Here is an 18580-nt window from a genome sequence, read left to right as displayed (position 1 = left end):
AAAGAAAGAAAGAAAGAAAGAAAGAAAGAAAGAAAGAAAGAAAGAAAGAAAAGAAAGAAAGAAAGAAAGAAAGAAAGAAAGAAAGAAAGAAAGAAAGAAAGAAAGAAAGAAAGAAAGAAAGAAAGAAAGAAAGAAAGAAAGAAAGGAAGGAAGGAAGGAAGGAAGGAAGGAAGGAAGGAAGGAAGGAAGGAAGGAAGGAAGGAAGGAAGGAAGGAAGGAAGGAAGAGAAAGGAAGGAAGGAAGGAAGGAAGGAAGGAAGGAAGGAAGGAAGGAAGGAAGGAAGGAAGGAAGGAAGGAAGGAAGGAAGGAAGAAAGAAAGAAAGAAAGAAAGAAAGAAAGAAAGAAAGAAAGAAAGAAAGAAAGAAAGAAAGAAAGAAAGAAAGAGAAAGAAGGAAGGAAGGAAGGAAGAGAATGAAAGGAAGGAAGGAAGGAAGAAAAGAAAAGAAAGAAAGAAAGAAACAGGATTCAAAACCAGGTTTTCCTATTTTGAAGTCCAGAATGCTGTTCATTTATATTGTTTGCTTTCTCTTTCAGCATACTGTGTCTCTTTACATATGGATTGCTCTTTTTTTTTTTTTGCTCCCCCACCTCAAACTATGGCACAGGAATTTTTTCTATTAATGTACTATTTGAAAAACAATCATGACCTACATCTTTATTAACTCTTTGAATAAGTCTGTTGATTTAGTCTTCCTTATTAAAAGCATCTCCACTTTCTACAAAATGTGGAGAAGGGCAATAGGAAGTTGCTGAAATTTTAAAATCTTATCAACAATTTTATGGATCAATTACTCCATGCAAATACTTCCATATGTACCAAGAGATTTTTGCAATAAGGGCATTATCAAACAGAGCAATAAGCTGTTTCTTGATCTTGCCGTAAATATGTATAATAACTGGATTGACTGAAATAACTGAGGAAACAAAGGTTCACATGAACTACAATTCCCTTATATGTTAATCAAACGAGTCATTTACAGATTTCAGGTTTAAGTAATACATTTGTTGTATGATTCCACAATCATCAAGAATGTTCATTGAAATTTTGATGAGTTTGATAAATATGTCACTGAAAATATGGTAAATACTCAAAAGCTAAAATATCTCAAGTACTTTTGAGGCTGATACCCTTGCTCTTCTTGATTCTCTATCACAAAAGCTAATTTGTTAGTATTCGAAAAGTTCATAATAGATGCTTTCTTTTCAACCCATACTAGTCAGGAAAATTTTACTTTTGTATACTGGACTATATATTATGACAAGTTTTATTTATACCTTTCATAGTTTGGGGAAGTTTTTTTTTCTTTTTAAAGAAACAACTTCTTTCAGTTTAGCAAACGCTTTTCAGAAGGAATTCTGGAATGAATAGCACCTTTTCCCCCATGCCCACCATAATTCCAGCTAGAAAAAGAAGTGTGTACCTAATTTTTTTCTTTATCAGTTTTACTGCTTCTTTATCTGTGTTTGCTCTTTATATAATGAATTCTTTTCTATCTCCTCTTTTCCATTTGATCTACTACTTGTTACTTTGAGGTTATAGAAGGATACTAGGGCTTAGATATAACCTTTTATTCAGCTATCTTGCCAGAAGTTCCCTTTCCTTTCTTTTCTTGTAATTGTTCTCCATCCCATCACCCTACTACCTTGCCTTCTTTAGTTTATTTGGTTCCTTTTTAGTGTGCTAGTATGTTGATTGACTGTACTTACGTACATTTTTTTTTTTTTTTAATCATCTTATCTCAAGATCCCTCCCTTTTATTTCAGACTCTTAGATCAGGCTTTACACTGCGCTTGGTCCCTCTTCTCAATATGAGCATTAGCCAAATTCAATGACTTTCCCCAATTAAGAAATTGGGGTATCTGGCTGGACCACTGCCCAAGGAGAAATATTATAGCAGGTATACCTGTAACCTGAAGCTCTGAGTATGGGCCAGGGGAGCAGGTCGGAACACTGGGTTAAGTTGGACCTGGAAGTTAGTCATATAAAATTTTTTTTCCTATATGAATTACCTTTTTGGGAAATGTTTCTTTTCTTTTTGTAGGCTTTATTGATTTGATGTTTCTTGCTGTTTTGAGTGAGGAGGATGGGAATAAATTTAGAAACAATCTTCTTGCAAAGTTTAGAATAATGATTTTTAAATGTTTCCTCCTTGCCCTCTACCAAAAACATCTGATGAAGAAAAAAGCAAAAACATCTATTTAATTATTACAAATACTACTGAGAAGTAGCATAGCAGAGGAGGCAGACTGTTGAAGTGAATTTGAATCTTGCCTCAACTTGCTACATGTGACTCTAGACAACCCATTTAATCCCTCTGAATCTGTCTCCTCATCTATCAAATGGGGATAGTACTGGGATAGTACTTACCTCACAGGGTTGTGTATCAATGAGTACAAACCTTAAAATGCTACAATTTTATAGGGGATAGCAGGACAACAATGTCAAAGTGAAAACTGCATCACCAATTTCTGTAGGCTAGTTGGAAAGTCTTAATTTGAACAAACATCTGGGATTATTTTGATGAAAACTGATGAGAAAGACTTCCAATTTTTATATTTTGAAATAGTAATACTGAATGAAGTGGCAAACAGAGACCTAGAAACCACTCTTCATTTATTCCTATTTCAAATGCTCTCTTTTTGCTGCTTTTAACTCTACTATATTTAATTGTCTCGTTGCCTGCCATTAGCCTCTTCTGATTTGCTTTACTACTAAGAGGGTCTTGATTCTCTTCATATGTGATAATACTATCTAAATATATGTACAGGTTACCATGCATTTTCAAGACAAAACTATTGTATATCATGTATATCAGTCAATGAAGATTAAGTCCTCAGAAGATTTTTTGCGCAATCTCTAAGACTGATCTCATTATTCTCGTGTTAGCATGGGACACAGAGACAGAAGAACTAAGATAGGCCCTCTAATCCCAGACTAACTCAGAAGTTAGTTCACCATGGAAACCATGTTGAATAATTGTACATGTTGGATTCATTAAAAAGCAGGAACTCGAAAATACACACACACATAAAAAGCAGGGAAAATATACAGATCATCTACCAAAGAGGAGGAGGCCAGAGAAATTATTCAATCACTGGAAGTTCAATATTCTTTCCTGGCCTAGGAAAAGATAGCATTTGTAGGTACAAATTTCAGAGTGAAAATTTCACAGTGAGAAACTGCTCCTTTTATATGTAAGCCATCCTGAATCATACTAGGATGCTAAATATCTCTGCTGGGTAGGATATTTAATTTTAGTTTAATCTAGGAAAGACTGAATCTCTAGGCATCTGTTATAGTGGCACCTGTTAGTTTCTGATCGGTATAATGGGCTATTTCTGTCTTCAAAACTGGAGATTTATCAGCTTGATGATATGACATGTAGAAGAATATACAACCACTTCAGCTACTTCAGCAGCAGATCTTACCCCATGGGTTAGGATCTCTGATAGCTGGACCCCTCCTTTAGATTTTGGGGAAATGAGCAGGTACAGAGTTTTAAGACTGCTAAAGAGTAAAGGCTCTCAAAAAAACTTGAGGTATCATTTTCTAAAAGGGATTCATCTTTGTGGAGGTCAATGCAACAGAACCTATAGAATATACCTACATGAACTCCTAATGTGATGAGAAGGCAATTTTGTATCAGCTTGGTGCAGAGTAAAATCCTAGAATTAACTACTTAGGATACTAAGTAGTTTCCATGTGGATATCTGGTTTCTTAGATAAATAGAACTATTGTTATAAAGTTCAACTAATGGAAGTCACATTGAACTTGTTGAACTTGTTTGAAAAAGTCACATCTGGACTGTCGAATTGGAGGAAGGGGAAGATGGTTATAATTTTTAATAAACATGAAATTGTGGGATCCAGAATGGTTATGTGGGCATACAAAAAGAAGCTAGACTGTCTTCACTGGATTGTGCTGAAATGGTCTCATTCCTTCATTTACAAAGAAGGAAACTGAAACTCAGAAAAGATGGAGCTTTCCTAAGGTCATAGTATATTCAAATCCAAGTTTTTGCAAATGAAGCATTCTTTTCACTATACCATGTTACTTTATCTAATTTTTAACTATAATATATTAGACATTTAATTTTTTTCTTTTAAAAATGTTGCTCATATTTGCTGAAAAATAGTTTTGGATTATCATTTTCAATGTTTTCCATAGAACTGCTGGCATTTATAGATTACTCTTCCAGGTATTCATTTATAAATTACACTTCAAGGTGTAATCAGGTGTTATTATCGATAAATGATTATTAATTAGTACTGGAGTAAATAATTTTATTTCTACTGATGACCAATGATCCATAGAAAAATATCATTTAGGAGTCACAAAGATATAAAAACAACTTAGTTGACATTTTTTAAAGGAGAAAGTAATATTCTCTTATCTGATTTTAAAATAAGATAGGCAAGGTTTTAAAATTAATTGAAGTAAAAATAGGGTAAGTCATTCATCAAATAAAAATTCAGTTCTATATTGTCATTAAGAAGCTTAATGACACAGGCTTCTCAGGAATATTTACTTTAATACACCTCAAAAAACACTACTAGATATCTTATGACCCTAAGAAACCTATTGTTAAAAACATTTAAGTATTAATGGTACTATCACTTTATTGTACTTATCCCAAAAGTCAAGTAGATTTGAGACAAAAGCTTTTTTTCCCTTCTCAATAGTATTTTATTTTTCTAAAAACATATAAAATAGTTTTAACATTCATTTTTGTAAGACTCTGTGTTCCAAATTTTTCTCCCTCCCTCTCTCATCTTTTCCCTGTCCAAGACAAAAACAATCTGATATAGGTTAAATATATGCAATCCTTTTATACGTATTTGCATATTTGTCATATTGTACAAGAAAAACAGACCAAAAAGGGGGGGGGGAACCATGAGATAGAAAAAATAGACAAATCAAAAATAAAAAAAAGTGAAAATACTATGTTTTGATCCATATTCAGCCTCCATAGTTCTCTCTTTGGATGCAGGTGGCATTTCCCATCCCAGGAGACAAAAGCTCTTATTGATATTGATGAGATTTAGATTTGAGGTACCCAAATGAAATTTCTGGTGGTCAGGGAGTTAAATAAGGTCTAGTGACAGTGCAAGGGTAGGGAGTTCTGAGGATTCCCTTCTAGTGGCGCAAACAGTTCTCTGTAAAGGAACTTACAGACCCAAAAACCTAGACTGGTAAAAGAGGTTTATTATGGGGATTGGAAGTAAGGAAATAAGTGAGGGTAAAGATAAGAGGGTACTGGAAACAGTATTCCAGTGGGCAGAAGCTCCTTGGGGGTGCCAAGCATGGTATGGCTAGCATATTTGGAACCTCTGCAAAGAGAGGGTTTTAGTTTGGCTCTTTTATGATAGGGGCTTTGGCTACAAGCCTAAGGGAGCTCCTGGGTGGATTCCTAGGTTGGCTCCTCCCTGGATTTCAGCTAGGGCTAGAATTTGAATTGAATTTAATGGGTTTCAGGACTGAGCCGACCCCACCCAGATAACAAAGACGAAACTGTTAGTGCTTGGGGTGGAGTCCTCTAACAGAGGCAGAGTCGAAGGAGATTTTCTCCTTTAAGGATTTTCAGTTTTGGGGTTCCCTCTTCAATATCATGTTCTAGAAGCACAGAAATAGGGACCATGAAGCAGTAATATAATAATATGGTCAAGATAGTTCAATAACCTCAAATGTTTTTCAAAAGGAAACAGCAAATAAATAATTGGAATCATTTTTCCTAGTTGGATAAAAGAATGTATATAATTTAAGTAAAGAACAATTCATTAAAAGGCACATCAAATTCTAAAAAAGAAATCTTGGGTGATTATGAGTCCTTATCAACAGTGAGTAATTAAAAAGAATCTGACAAAAAAGAAGCCTTGACCAAGTAGTGCTAAAGACCACCTTATTTCTCTGTTACTGAAAACCTGGTGCTACACTCAACAAAACCCTTTTTAGCTTCCTAAAGCCTTCCAGGCAAGTTCAAATTTCTCATTCTTAGCTTCTAGAATTTAATTGTCTTAACACTTTCTTCCTTTGTTTATGTCTTTCCCCCTCATTAATCAAGTGAATACATCTTGGGTTTTTTGTTTTTTTTTTTCTTTTATCACTTTGAAGGACAAAGTCAGGACTACGCAAAATCTTGACTTCATTATTTCTCATCAAGCTTCATACTGAGACTTTATGGTGGGTCTAAACAGTACTGAATATTACCCACAAAAGTCATTAATAGGCACCAGATATCACAAAATTCAAAATAAAATATTACACAAGATCAATAAACTCACAAGTTATAGTGTTGATAAGACTCATAAGAAAAGATAAGCATCTAGTAAAGAGGAAAAATAAAATGAGGCAACAGCAGAATGAAGTGACTACTGAGCTGGTAAGGAAATTGCGCTCCGATACTTTTTTTTTTTAAACAATAGAGAAAGTAGGCAAGTTTGGGACTTGATCTTGTTGAATTTGAGGAATGAGAGTTAATTCATTTGGCTGATATTCATTAAGCCTCTACTAATTAGGCATTGCAATAAGTATTGTAGGTTATAAAGTGAATAATAAATGAATTACTAGTAAGGCACGATCTTAAGTAACAACTTAAAACCTAAAGGAATTGTCTACTTCAGAGGTCTCTGAAATGTACTGTGACATTTTTTGGAAGATAGCAAACACCAAAAAAGTTAGTGTTTAAAATGGATTCAAAAAGGGAAAGAGGAAAATGTCCAATTTAGCTAAGTGGGAGAAAAGGAAAGAATAGGAACAATGGAGGGAGGCAATATGATGTAGTAGAAAAGCTTAAATCTCAGCTCCGTGTCAGCTTAACTACCCCTGTCACTCTGGAGATGGCACTCTGGAGTCCTCACATCTGTAAAATGAGGGCGCTGGTTCTCTTCCAATCTAGAGCTGAAAAGGACCATGGAGGCCCTTCACCACAATCTTATTTTACTGATGAGAAGACAGATCGTGTAAAAGATAAATGGCTGGTGTGTTAAGTTTGTTAACCCCAAGCCTCTGACAGGGCTCTTCCTCAATGCCTCCTAGTGGATCTATGGATCTAAAGATGAGGAAAAGAGAGGCAGGCTGGGAGATCAATTCATCCTAAGTAGCCCAGTGTTGGAATATACTCCACTAAGCCTGGGGCAATTCTCTGTTCTTGGCAGAGCATGTCCTTTCCACAGCTTCATCTGCCAAAGTCCTACACTTGTTCTCTGATTCTCCTAACTGATACAGTCTCTCAACCTTCATGCCTTAAACCAGTGGTCCTCAAACTTTTTAAATAGGGGGCCAGTTCACTGTCCCTCAGACTGGTGGAGGGCTGGACTATCGTAAAAACAAAAACTCACACTCTGTCTCCGCCCCTCAGACCATTTGCCATAAATTGGTGGGCCTTAGTTTGAGAACCCTTGCCTTAAACCATCAGCCTTGAATTAATCCCTCTAGGTATTAAGTCTTAGAGATCAGGGACTGAACCTTATTTATTTATTATTCAATTTTATAACCCTCAGCATTTAGCATAGTGTTTAATGAATATCTGTTGAATGAATTAAATCTCATTCCTCAAATTCAACAAATACTCCTTCCCCTTCTGCCTTTTTTTTTTTTTTAAATCTATTTGGAACTTAGTTTCTTCATTTGTAAAATGAGCCAAGTTAGGTTAGAAGATCTCTAAGATCACTCAGTTTAAAACCCATAATCCTAGGTGCTTATGTTCTGATTTAGGCACTAAGTCTGACTATTCTTCTAAAAAGCCTTTCATTTCCATCTCTATATGATTTAAATGTTTATTAGAAACACAGAAAAGCTTACTAAGAATAGAGTTGTTGAATTCTGAAAGGCTTCCAAAGGGAAATATGGAATCTCCTTTCTTGGGGATCTTTAAATTTGAAGGCCATCCTTACCTTAGGGATAGCAGGGTCCATTCCCACCAGTGTACTGCTGGAGGTGTTGATGGTTTCCTCCCTTGTTCCCCAGCTAGGGTTCTACTATATGTGGGCTGGTGGAGAACTGAGGTGCCACCACCTAAAATGCATGAGAGCTGCCACTGAGGTCAGAAAACAGTAACCTAAATTAGAAGGTTTACATTTAAACTGCTTGTAACTAGGGGGATGAAATAAATTTCTGAGGTCACTTTCTTTTCTGTGATTTCATAATTCAATTGAACATACAACTATTAAGCACCTATGCTAGGTGTTAGGGACTGAAGCTGAAAAAGGACATGATATCAGGTCTTTCTCTGAAGACAAAAATCATTAATAGAGGAATATTAATAGTGGTGGTGAAGAGATACAGAAATGTATGATACAAGATAGAATGTGACAAGTGCAAAGGAGCAGTCTTGAAAGAAGCTATGATAAATCTGAGGCAGAAGAATGGTGGTATTTGGTGGTAAGAGGTGATAAAAGGAAGCAGGAATCAGGGAAATTTTCATGAAAGACGTTAGAAACCTAAGCTGGACCTTGAAGGAAGATAAGAGTTTCAACTGGCAGATATGCAAAGGAAGTTTGTTCCAGGCCTAGAGGCTAGAATACACAAATTGGAGAAAGCATGAAGAGACAAGGGAACATCTTAGTGGTCCAGTCTGTCAGTACTGTAAGACAAATAGAAGGAACTTTGTAGAAAAGGAGCAGGTAGTCCATGACACTGTATATAGAGTATGTCTTTGTGATGCTTTCATTATACTAGGATATTTTGGGGGGAGCCAGGTAAATCTTGGATCATAATGGTAGTGAAAGTGAGTGGATTGAGTGAAGGGGAGAGAAATTGGTTAAGATGAGGAATAGTATGCAATTGTAGCTTTTTTAGTGGTTGGTCCCAGGTCTTATTCTTTTTGTTATTAAAGTAATTAATTTGAAAGATGGGGACAAGGGAGCTATATATGGGAATCTCAGATAGATGGTATAAAACATAATCTATCATAAAAATATTAAAAAAAAACCTCAAAAGTATTTCTAAGACTCTTTTAATTCCTGGCAAAATCAAAACAAAGCAAGAGCAATAATAAAACCCAACCTGAAGTCCTTAAAAGGACACAAGTAATATTTTTATCACCATTGTTTAAAAGCAAAACTTCAGAAAAGATAGATCTAATAGGTAGCTGATTGCATGAAAACAAGATTTAGATTTCTGATCTATATCTTAAATATAAGCATAATAAACTCTTGACTAAGGCATGTAATAACAACACAGGCTGGCAAAATGTTTTGGTCTGGTAGCTTGCTAAACTAATCAAAGCAGCTTTAAAGAAAAGGGAGGGAAAATACTGCTTTTATAGATCTACTAAGCCCAAAGGACAGAGAGAGTATTATAACATCAGGAAGAAAACATAGATGTAGAAACAGCCAGAAATTCACAGGAGACAAAAATCCATGAAAGGAACCAGCAATAAAAACCCATGGCCTCAATAAATGCTTAATTGCACCAAGTATATCTAAACAACTTGGGGAAACTAGAGATCCTAGTACAGGTAAGCAACAACAATATAATAAAATAACAATAACAATTCTACTGAGATTGTAAAATATGAATTATGATTGAAATATGGCACTAAAAGTGATTAACTTAGCCCAAAGAGATAGAAAAAAAAAAAAAAAAGGATAGCTATATTCATGCAAACCAGAAAGATCAGAGAATCATTGATTTAGAATTGGAAGGGAATTTAGGAGCCATGTAGTCTAAACCTCCCATTTTATAGATAAGGAACAAGGGCCTTAAAAAGTTAAATAACCAAGGTTTCACAGGTAATAAAGTAGCGGAATCAAAGTAGAGAAGAAAAAGCGATGAAAAATAGGGGAGTGTGTTTTGATCTGGGAAGTCCTAGGGATGGTGATATTATATGTGATATTATTATTGTTCATATTATAATATCCTACAATTATCTTAGGAAGTAGGGGCTAGTACTCCTTCCGTTTTACAGATAGAGAAAATAAGACAGAGAGGTTGAGTGACTTTTCTAGGGTCAAACAGCTGGTAAACACTTCAAGCTGGATTTGAATTCAGGTCTTTGTAACTTGATTATATTTCATGGAGAGGAAAATGAAGGTGGGAAAGGGATTGATGGTGGCATGTTAGAAAATGGCAAAAGTAGGGGGTAGCTAGGTGGTGCAGTGGATAGAGCACCAGCCATGAATTCAGGAGGACTCGAGTTCAAATCTGGTCTCAGACACTTAACACTTCCTAGCTGTGTGACCCTAGGCAAGTCACTTAACCCCAGCCTCAGAAAAAAAAAAAGAAAGAAAAAAAGAAAATGGCAAACCAACTGAGGAATAGCTGAATGAGGACCAAAGGAAGAAGCAGAACTAGTATTGTGGTAGAAGTATGCTAGCTATTACACACTCAGAAGGGAGAAACAGATATTATTGATGAGGGGGGGGACACCAAACTCTCTAAAACTCCTTCAAGGAGAAAGTCTCCTTGAATCCTGGCCTCGGTAAAAGACCCTGATAGCTTCATTAGGTTATCCTGAGAGATGGGCACCACCTCCATTGATAACACTCACTACTGATTAAGCTTTCCATTGAATTAAAGATCAGCCTAAAGACACTCATTCAATTCTAAGATTCTCTATTCAAATTCCAGCTCAAGCTGCAGCAGCCTCCAACAAGAGCAAACCCCAACTTGAGCCAAAGCCTCAATTATAAAATGAGCTAACTTGGGGCTCAGTCCTTGCAGAGAACCTAACATGCCAAGGAATTTCTTCCCCTGGTGTAGCAGCAACCTCTGCCTGCTAAAATGATATTCTGTTTCAGCATTACTCTCTCTTTATCTTTCTTACCTATTTCCTTAACAAGACTTTATATCTCTCTGTCGGGATTTCTCTGCTCAAATTCTCTATCTCTCTGCCAGGACTCCTCCACTAGAAACTTTACTTTACCACCAAGGAATTCAGTCTTTCTATTCATGCGTAGCAAAGGCTGACTTTCCAATGCCAATAATAAACTTCTTTTACCAGTCTAGCTTTTCAGGTTCATAAATTCCTTTACAAAGGATCTCTGCACCACTCGAAGGGATTCCCACAACTCCCTACCCTGTGCCAAATCCTAGGGGAAATCTAGGGGAGACAAACCTCTTCATTCCCTGAACCCTGAATCTGCCACTAACCTTATCATTTAATTCCCTGACCAGCAGGAACCCTAATCTCATCAGTATTAGTTAAAGAAATTCATCACAAACCTATCATGGAGCAACAAAAGTATTGAGTCAGCATGTACAAGGTAATCAAACCACCATTTCCACTTCAATTATCACATCCTTTCAGCTGTAGTGAAGATTCCCCAGAACTCTAAACCAGAGCTCTTGGACTAACAAGGCTCCTCACCAATCTTCCTCCTAGCTCAGGCCTTTCAGCCATCACTAAGAAGAGCAAACACTATGAAGAAAGGGCCCACATACTTTGCCACCACCAGCACTAACCAATGAGCAGTTACTATCAATGCCATAAGCCCCAAAGCCTCAGGATTATCAATATAGCATTCTCAGATTACTAACCTTGCTAGCAGCATAATTCTGAGAGATATTTGGACATGAGAAATTGGAGGTTAGCAGAAAGTTTGGGACAAGATAGGTAGGTTTGAGAATCATCAGCATAAAGGTTGTAGTTAAATCCAGGGGAGTTTATGAAATCACCAAACAGGAAAAGGCCCAGGTCAGATTGTGGAGATAGGAAGATCAGTGAGGGCTTTTTGAGAATGGAAGAGACATAGGCAATAGAGAAGGAATATGATGGGGGAGATGACAGGGAAAGCAATCTGTTGGAGGAGAGGGAATGGAATGGGATCAGCTGAACAAGGATTGGGGTTTGTCTTAGTGAAGAGTTAGAAGGAGCAAACTGGATAAAGATCCAACTAAGGAGACAGGACAATTGTTTAATAGGTAGGAGAAGAACTAGGGGAGAATAGTATTTTGAAAACCTAGAAAGAAGATAGTATCAAAGACAAGAAGGTAATCAACTTTATCAAAGACTGCAGAAAGATCAAGGATAATTGGGATTTAAGTAAAGACTATTAGATTTGGCAATTAAAAGATCATTGGTAATTTTGGACAGATAAGGTTAGAAACTGGATTGTAAAGGGTTAAAAAGAGAGTGAAGGGAGAGAAAGTAGATGTCCCTATGTTGTGCCACAATTCCCTTTTAATGTCCTGGCCCAGTTTCCCTAACTGTCCTATTCAGTTTCTCGGTCTCAGGTTATAACCATTTCCTCTTAATGTTAGGATAAAGGTCTTATATCTTAGACCTTAGGCTATAATCATTCCCTCTTAATGTTTGAAAGGGATAAAGGTCTTTTTCTATTTTAGATGTCATTAGAATATCCGGAGCCTCTCCAGTACCTCCCATTATGTCATCCTAGGTGCCTCTCCCCATTAGGTTATCTCTATCCAGGTACCTCCTCCATTATGTCATTGTTCTTGTTACTCTATAAAAGAATCTTGTACCTGACATTTTCTGCTGGATTCTTGGAGATCATAGTCTCATTCAGCCCTGAGACCAAACCATGGATCCATTTGGTCCCAGTAAATCTCTCTCATTTTAATAAATTGTTAAATACTCTCTAATTTCGTTCGTTTCTCCAGCATTACATTTTGGAGGCCCCAGTAAGATGATAGAAAATGAGCAGGATTAGAGATAGACTTTCCTGTCTCTGCCTTGGACCTCGGGGTGGCTGTAGATCTGAATTCTTGGCCTTGAGGAGCCATGCCCCCTTGGATTTTTTTCCAGAGCCTCCAGGAAAGACAGCAATTTCCAGCCACAACAGCCTGATGGTAGACACCCCCATTTTGGCCACAGGAGAGTAAGTCTGCCTGGGTACCTTTTGGGGTACCATCTGGTTAAGTCTTAAGACCTATTCTATTCTGTTTATATGCTAGCATCTGGATTCCCAGAATTATGAAATGCTGAAGGGCATAAATTCTGGGACTGGGGTCTTCTGGATGCAGGGGATCCTACTTGGGTGTCTTAAGACACATCTGGTTCTGTGTGCCAGTTGGCAGAACTCTGGGTATTCCAGAGTATAAATTTGGGTGTCTGGCTAAAACATCTGGCTAAAAAAAAAAAAAAAAAGGCTCCGTTTGGATTATGGGAGGGAAGACTGGAGCCGACAACTTCCCTCAGGGCTATTCTTTCTAGATAGCCCCTGGTCTGTGTTAAATGTTGTGACTGCACAGTCTGTGTGTTCTGTGTAATTTGTTTGTCTGTTTTGTTAATTTAAGAGCTCTGTTAAATTTAAGAAAAATGATCAAGAAATTTGGGAATTGGTTATTTCAATGTTGCAACTGTACTTAGTTTAATTCTGAACTTCAGCTGGAGAAAACATTTGATTATTAATTATTATTAAGAATTTTAGGATGAGTCTAAATTTGGGAAATAATTTTACTATTGCCTTTGCATGCCAGATTTAGTTATCTTTAAGTATAAGATCTTAAAAGAACAATAGCCTGTTAAGTGAAGTTATGTTAACTTGCTTGAAAGGCCTCTAATTAGGTAAAGTATGTAGCAAAAAGGATCTGACTTTTCTGAAGGCTTCAACTCTGGCCAAGTTGGAGCTTAGGAGAAGGCCATTGGGAATAATAGCCACATGGGGCCAGAAGGAGAGAAAGAAACTATGCTGTTTCATTATTTGAAATATGATAGGAAAAGCAGTTTTATATTGGGAATCTTGCTCAGTTTCTCCAGCATTATACTTATTGTGGATGGCCTTTTCAAGGAGTTTAGCTACAAAGGACAGAAGAGATACAGAACAATTGCAGGAATGGGAAGATCAAGTAAGGGTTTTTTGAGGATAGAAGAGACATAGATATATTTGGAGGCAATAGAAAAGGAGCATGATGGGAGGAGGCTGATAGAGAAAGCAATTTATTGGAGAAGAGGGAATGGAATGAGATCACCTGAATAAGGAGAGGGGTTAGTCAGCCACATCTTTCTTCATGAAATGGATGAAGGAGAGAAAGTGCAGAAGATATCTGAGTGATAAGAGATGAAGAAGAAAAAACTCATGGTGAATGGTCTTGACTTTTTTCTATAAAATATGAGACAAAGCTCTCAGCTAAGAGTATGGAGGTAGGGGGAACCCTGGGAGGATTGAGGAGGAATGAAAAGGTTTATAAAAGTTGCTGTGGAAAGCAGATGGGAAGATTGAGAACTACTTATCAGCAGTAGAAGGCCTTTTTAACTCGCCACTGAAACCTCTTATTTGTGTTTCCTTCATTAAAATATGAATTCCTTGGTAGCAGGGATTATCTTCCCTTTTCTGTTTCTATTCTCAGTGTTTTGCACATAGTAAGTGCTTTAGTAAATGCTTTTACATTAATTCATGGATGCATATTATAGCATCAAGGAGGGATTTCAGCCATCTGTCTATTTACTAGAATTCATTGCCAAAAATAAAGATATGAATAATTTAAAAATTTCCTTTAACAACACTTTTGTTCTTTAAAAAGTACCAGAAACAATAAAGGAAACTGATATTCTGAACCTGATTCTGACCAATACGGAAGTTAATAAGTATTTGTTAATCATATTCATTATATGCCAAATACTATGCTTTAAGTACTATTGAAATAGAAATGATTGGGAAATTTGAGTAAAACAGACTTCAAAGAGTTTAGAGAAAACTTAACTGTAGGATCTCATAGCCTAAAATTTTACAAGGGAAGTTGGCTCATGATGGATGAGAAGTGCTAAAATTCTGTTGACAATTTCTATGAGAAAGTAAATAACTATCTAAAATTTGATGTAGACATATATAGACAACTTTTTAACTAATTAAAAATATATAGAACATGGAATTAATGGCACATAACTGAGAATGAATTACAAAAGAGTAGCAGCTAAGTCTCAGAATGAACTGAAAGTGGATGAGAAACTGTTAACAGAACAGTTATGTTGAGATCAAAGGAAGGTTCAAAGAAGGGATATAGGAAGGCTGATCATAGTGGATGATTTTTAAAAAATAGTCCAATTTGGAAGGGCCTTCAGTGTCAGCTTACTGCCTTGGTACTTTGCCCTATAGGCAATGGGGAGTCACTGAAGTGACTCTTACCCACTGGGGAAACATGCATTAGGAATATGATTGTGAGGATCATGCAAAAAAATGGGAAAAATTGAAAACAGGGAGTCCAGTTAAGATCCTATTACAATAATCTAGGTGCATGGTGATTAAATCCTGAACTAGTATTGTGATAGTATGAGAAGAAAGGATAGATTTCAGAAATATTAAGGATATAGAATTGAAAGGATTTGACAATTGGTTGGGGGAGCCAAAAATTACTCTGATTTTGGGGTGCTGGAGCTATTAAAAAAAAAAAGGGAAGCTGGGCAGAGGGACAGGTTTGGAATTTTATAATAGTCACTTATACAGAGGTCTTTACTGAAACCAAAGGAATAGATGAGAAGGTCAAAAGCTCTCTAGAATCCTAATCCTTCTATTTAAGATCCTATTATAATCCTATTAATACAGGAACAAGTGAATTCTTTTACTCTAAACCTGAGGCTGATTTAAAGAGGATTCTTAACAACTCTCTTATTGCTACTAACCTCTAGACCAACAGGTACTGAGATCACTCAAACCGCATCATGTTGATGGTTCCCTGACTGGGAAATCTCAAGCTTCTTTTGTCTCACTCTATCTCTAAAGATAGTGGACATGGGTTTGGGCTGTGAGCAGTATTCTCCCAGGGAGAATATCTGCATTTTCTGACAAAAAGCCTCCTTTTGTCACACTATTCCTAGTGATAGTGGAACCAGGAAATCCCCAAACTCTGGATAAGGTAAAAAAAAACAAACTTTTTTTCTTCTCTGTTCTGTAGTGGTGCCCAAGCACCTGGGGTTAGACTTGAGCCACCGTGTTAGAGCCCCAAACTTGAACACAATTCTCGGGGGACGTCCCATGGGAATTGCTGTGGACCGACAAAAGGCCTCCTTTTGTTGCTCTCTGTTTCTAGAGACATCTAGACACACGAGAGTTGCTGCCAGAATTGGGGAAAAACTAAAAGCTTTTACCTGTCTACAATGAGGCAAAACACCTCTGCCTCTAAAAATCCTTCCTTGAGCAGAGATATTTGGTTTGAGAAAAATCCCCTAACTGGAAAGCTTAAGATGCTTAGGTTTTGCTGGAAGGGACTCAAACTCCCTCTATCCAACCCCTCCAGAGACAAAGGAACCTTCCTTTGTATCTCAAGGCCCTCCTAAATTCCATTTTCTCTCATCTGCCCTGAATCCTGGGCCTTCCAGCTTTTCCAAGATTCTGATTTTAAGCCTTGTCCTAAGGCAGAAACTCTGAAACTCGAGAGGAAGTGTCTCTTTAAGGTAGCTGAACGCCCCCCAGACAAAGGAGAAACCTGGGGACCCCTCTCAGGGGTCCAAGGTTAGCACTTTCTTTGATCTGTCTTGGGGAGATAAACAGAGAAACCTAGAGAAGCCAAGCTTGAGCCCTCAAGATTCTCCCACTCCACTGTTACATACAGCTGCTGGAGTTTTTAATGATCAGGCTATAGCTATGAGGAGAGAAAGGTCATGTAATTAAAGCAAGCCTTGGAGACATCTCGTTCTACCCTTGGCTGCTACTCCCAGGAACTACAGGGATCGAGCCATCTCCTTAACGTCCTGCTCTCCAGAGGGGCTTGGTCAAGGTCCCCCTTCTCGAGTTCCAATGTAGAATCAACAGAGGAACCCTCACTATTTGGGAAGCGGCTGGGTAAGAAAATTCCATTTCTTTCTTCTTCATTCTCGCTCTACACCTCTGGTCTTTCCTCCCCGTCCCCCATAGAGTAGGGGTTGCAGAGAAACCCAAGACCTGTTTCAGACCTCTCCTATATGGCTTGGTAACCTGTCATTTAAATACTCCTATCCTGTCCCCTTACTGGGGTACTGTACAGTGGGGAGATTGGGGACTCAATCTTCTCAAATCTCCAGAAAAAATTTTTACCAACTTTTAAATTAACAGAAGTTTAACAGGAATCTGGACTATGAGGCCATGCTCCTCCCAGAACCTTTGGCTCTTAAAGGAGCCAAAGCTTCTAGCCCTCTCAGGAAGCATTCGTGTTCCATACATTTTAAAACTAGACTTGGTTTCTCTGATTTGGTCATCCTGCCTTAGAGCAGTGCCTCCTGTCACAGCCTTTTAATTGAAGAGACCTATGCTTTTGCATGTTTATGAGGCTATCTAGAAGGACAGGGGATTTCAAACTGCTTTCAGTTTTTTTTTCCTCTAGTCTCAGGGCACTTGCTTAAACCTGCCTAAGCTCCTTGCAAAGAGATACACAGCCTACCTTTCAAAATGAGCACACTGGGAAAAGCAGGCTATGTTTTTTCTCTCACTCTCCTATCTAACTTTTTTTAATTTTTAAATTTTTAAAATTAATTTTATAATTATATTTTTTTGACAGTACATATGCATGAGTAATTTTTTTTTTTTTTACAACCTTATCCCTTGTATTCATTTTTCCAAATTTTCCCCTTCTTCCCTCTACTCCCTCCCCTAGATGACAGGCAATTCCATACATATTAAATGTGTTACAGTATAACCTAGATACAACATATGTGTGTAAATCCAATTTTCTTGTTGCACGCCTACCTAACTTTAAAGGTGGGAACTTTTTTGCTATTTTTCTGGATTGGCATTCTATACCCCTGCCAGCAATTAAAGGTTTCTTTCCTGTAAGCTCCAACTCTGGCCAAAGTTGCAGCTTTAGGAAAGTCCATTGGAATGATGGTTGGAGAATAAAATTCCAAAACAATTTAATTAAATTGTTAAGAGTGAAGATGATGCGGGCGTAGCCCCCTTTAAGATTCCTTATTCTGATCTCCAACTTTCTTTGGGACTGATCTTTGATTTACAAGATCTGGACTTGTATTCCAAGGGGAAATATCCGGATCTGAGCCAGTTTGGGCCGTACCCAGCCCCCACCGGATCTGAGCTGGCTTGGGTTTTCAGCCCCCACTATCTGCTCAGGTAGCCCAACCCCCACCTGGTGGGTTCTGGCCCTAGAGGAATCAACCAGGAACCCCTTCAAGCAGATAAAAGAGTCAAGCGGGAATCATCTCTTGGCAGAGAGTTGAAACATGCTTTGCATCACAGACTCTCTGTCCCCCCACTTTTGGTGTATTTCTTCCTCTATCTAATATCTTTTACTAACCAGACTTTAACCTTACTTCCAAACCCTACAATAAACCTCTTTTTATCAATCTAGGTTTTCGGGCCTGTAAATTCCTTTACAGGGGACTCTCAACGCTGCTAGACCTCATTTAATTTTGTATCCTTGCGCCGAACTCAAAGGGATTGCAGGGGAGTTCCATTTGACTCCCTGTACCCCAAACCTGCCACTAGACTCAATTAATCCTAATTTTATTTAGATATCATTTGGTTATACCTCATCAAAGATAGTTTCTTTCTTTTCCCTGTTCCTTTTCTTGTTCCCTGACTGCAGCAGGGCAATATGGAGTCAGAGGAAAAGACAGAAACTATTTGAAAACTCCTTAACTACTTTCAGTATTCAGTATTGTTAGGTAGGCTAACCTAACTATTGTTAAGAACTAACATTCTTAAGGCAGTCCACAGACTGGACTTGATACATTTTTCTGCAAAAAGGCCCCA

At 37.5% G+C, this 18580-nt stretch overlaps 1 protein-coding gene across 5 annotated transcripts in view; it reads right to left on the bottom strand.

Annotated features, from left to right (window-relative positions):
* Positions 1-18580, bottom strand: part of MAPRE3 (microtubule associated protein RP/EB family member 3) — an 83495-nt gene that overhangs the window by 29570 nt on the left and 35345 nt on the right. Inside the window, exon 1 of one of the 5 annotated variants that reach the window (XM_074300134.1) lies at positions 7895-8362. The exons of the other annotated variants lie outside the window; for them this stretch is intronic. The gene's annotated coding sequence lies outside the window, so the exon portion shown is untranslated. Of the gene's footprint in view, positions 1-7894; positions 8363-18580 lie in introns of those variants that run through there. 5 annotated transcript variants of the gene reach the window in all.

This window comes from Sminthopsis crassicaudata, chromosome 3 (genome assembly GCF_048593235.1).
Source record: "Sminthopsis crassicaudata isolate SCR6 chromosome 3, ASM4859323v1, whole genome shotgun sequence".
In the NCBI taxonomy this organism is placed as follows: Eukaryota; Metazoa; Chordata; class Mammalia; order Dasyuromorphia; family Dasyuridae; genus Sminthopsis; species Sminthopsis crassicaudata.
This window is presented reverse-complemented; position numbering and strand designations above follow the sequence as displayed.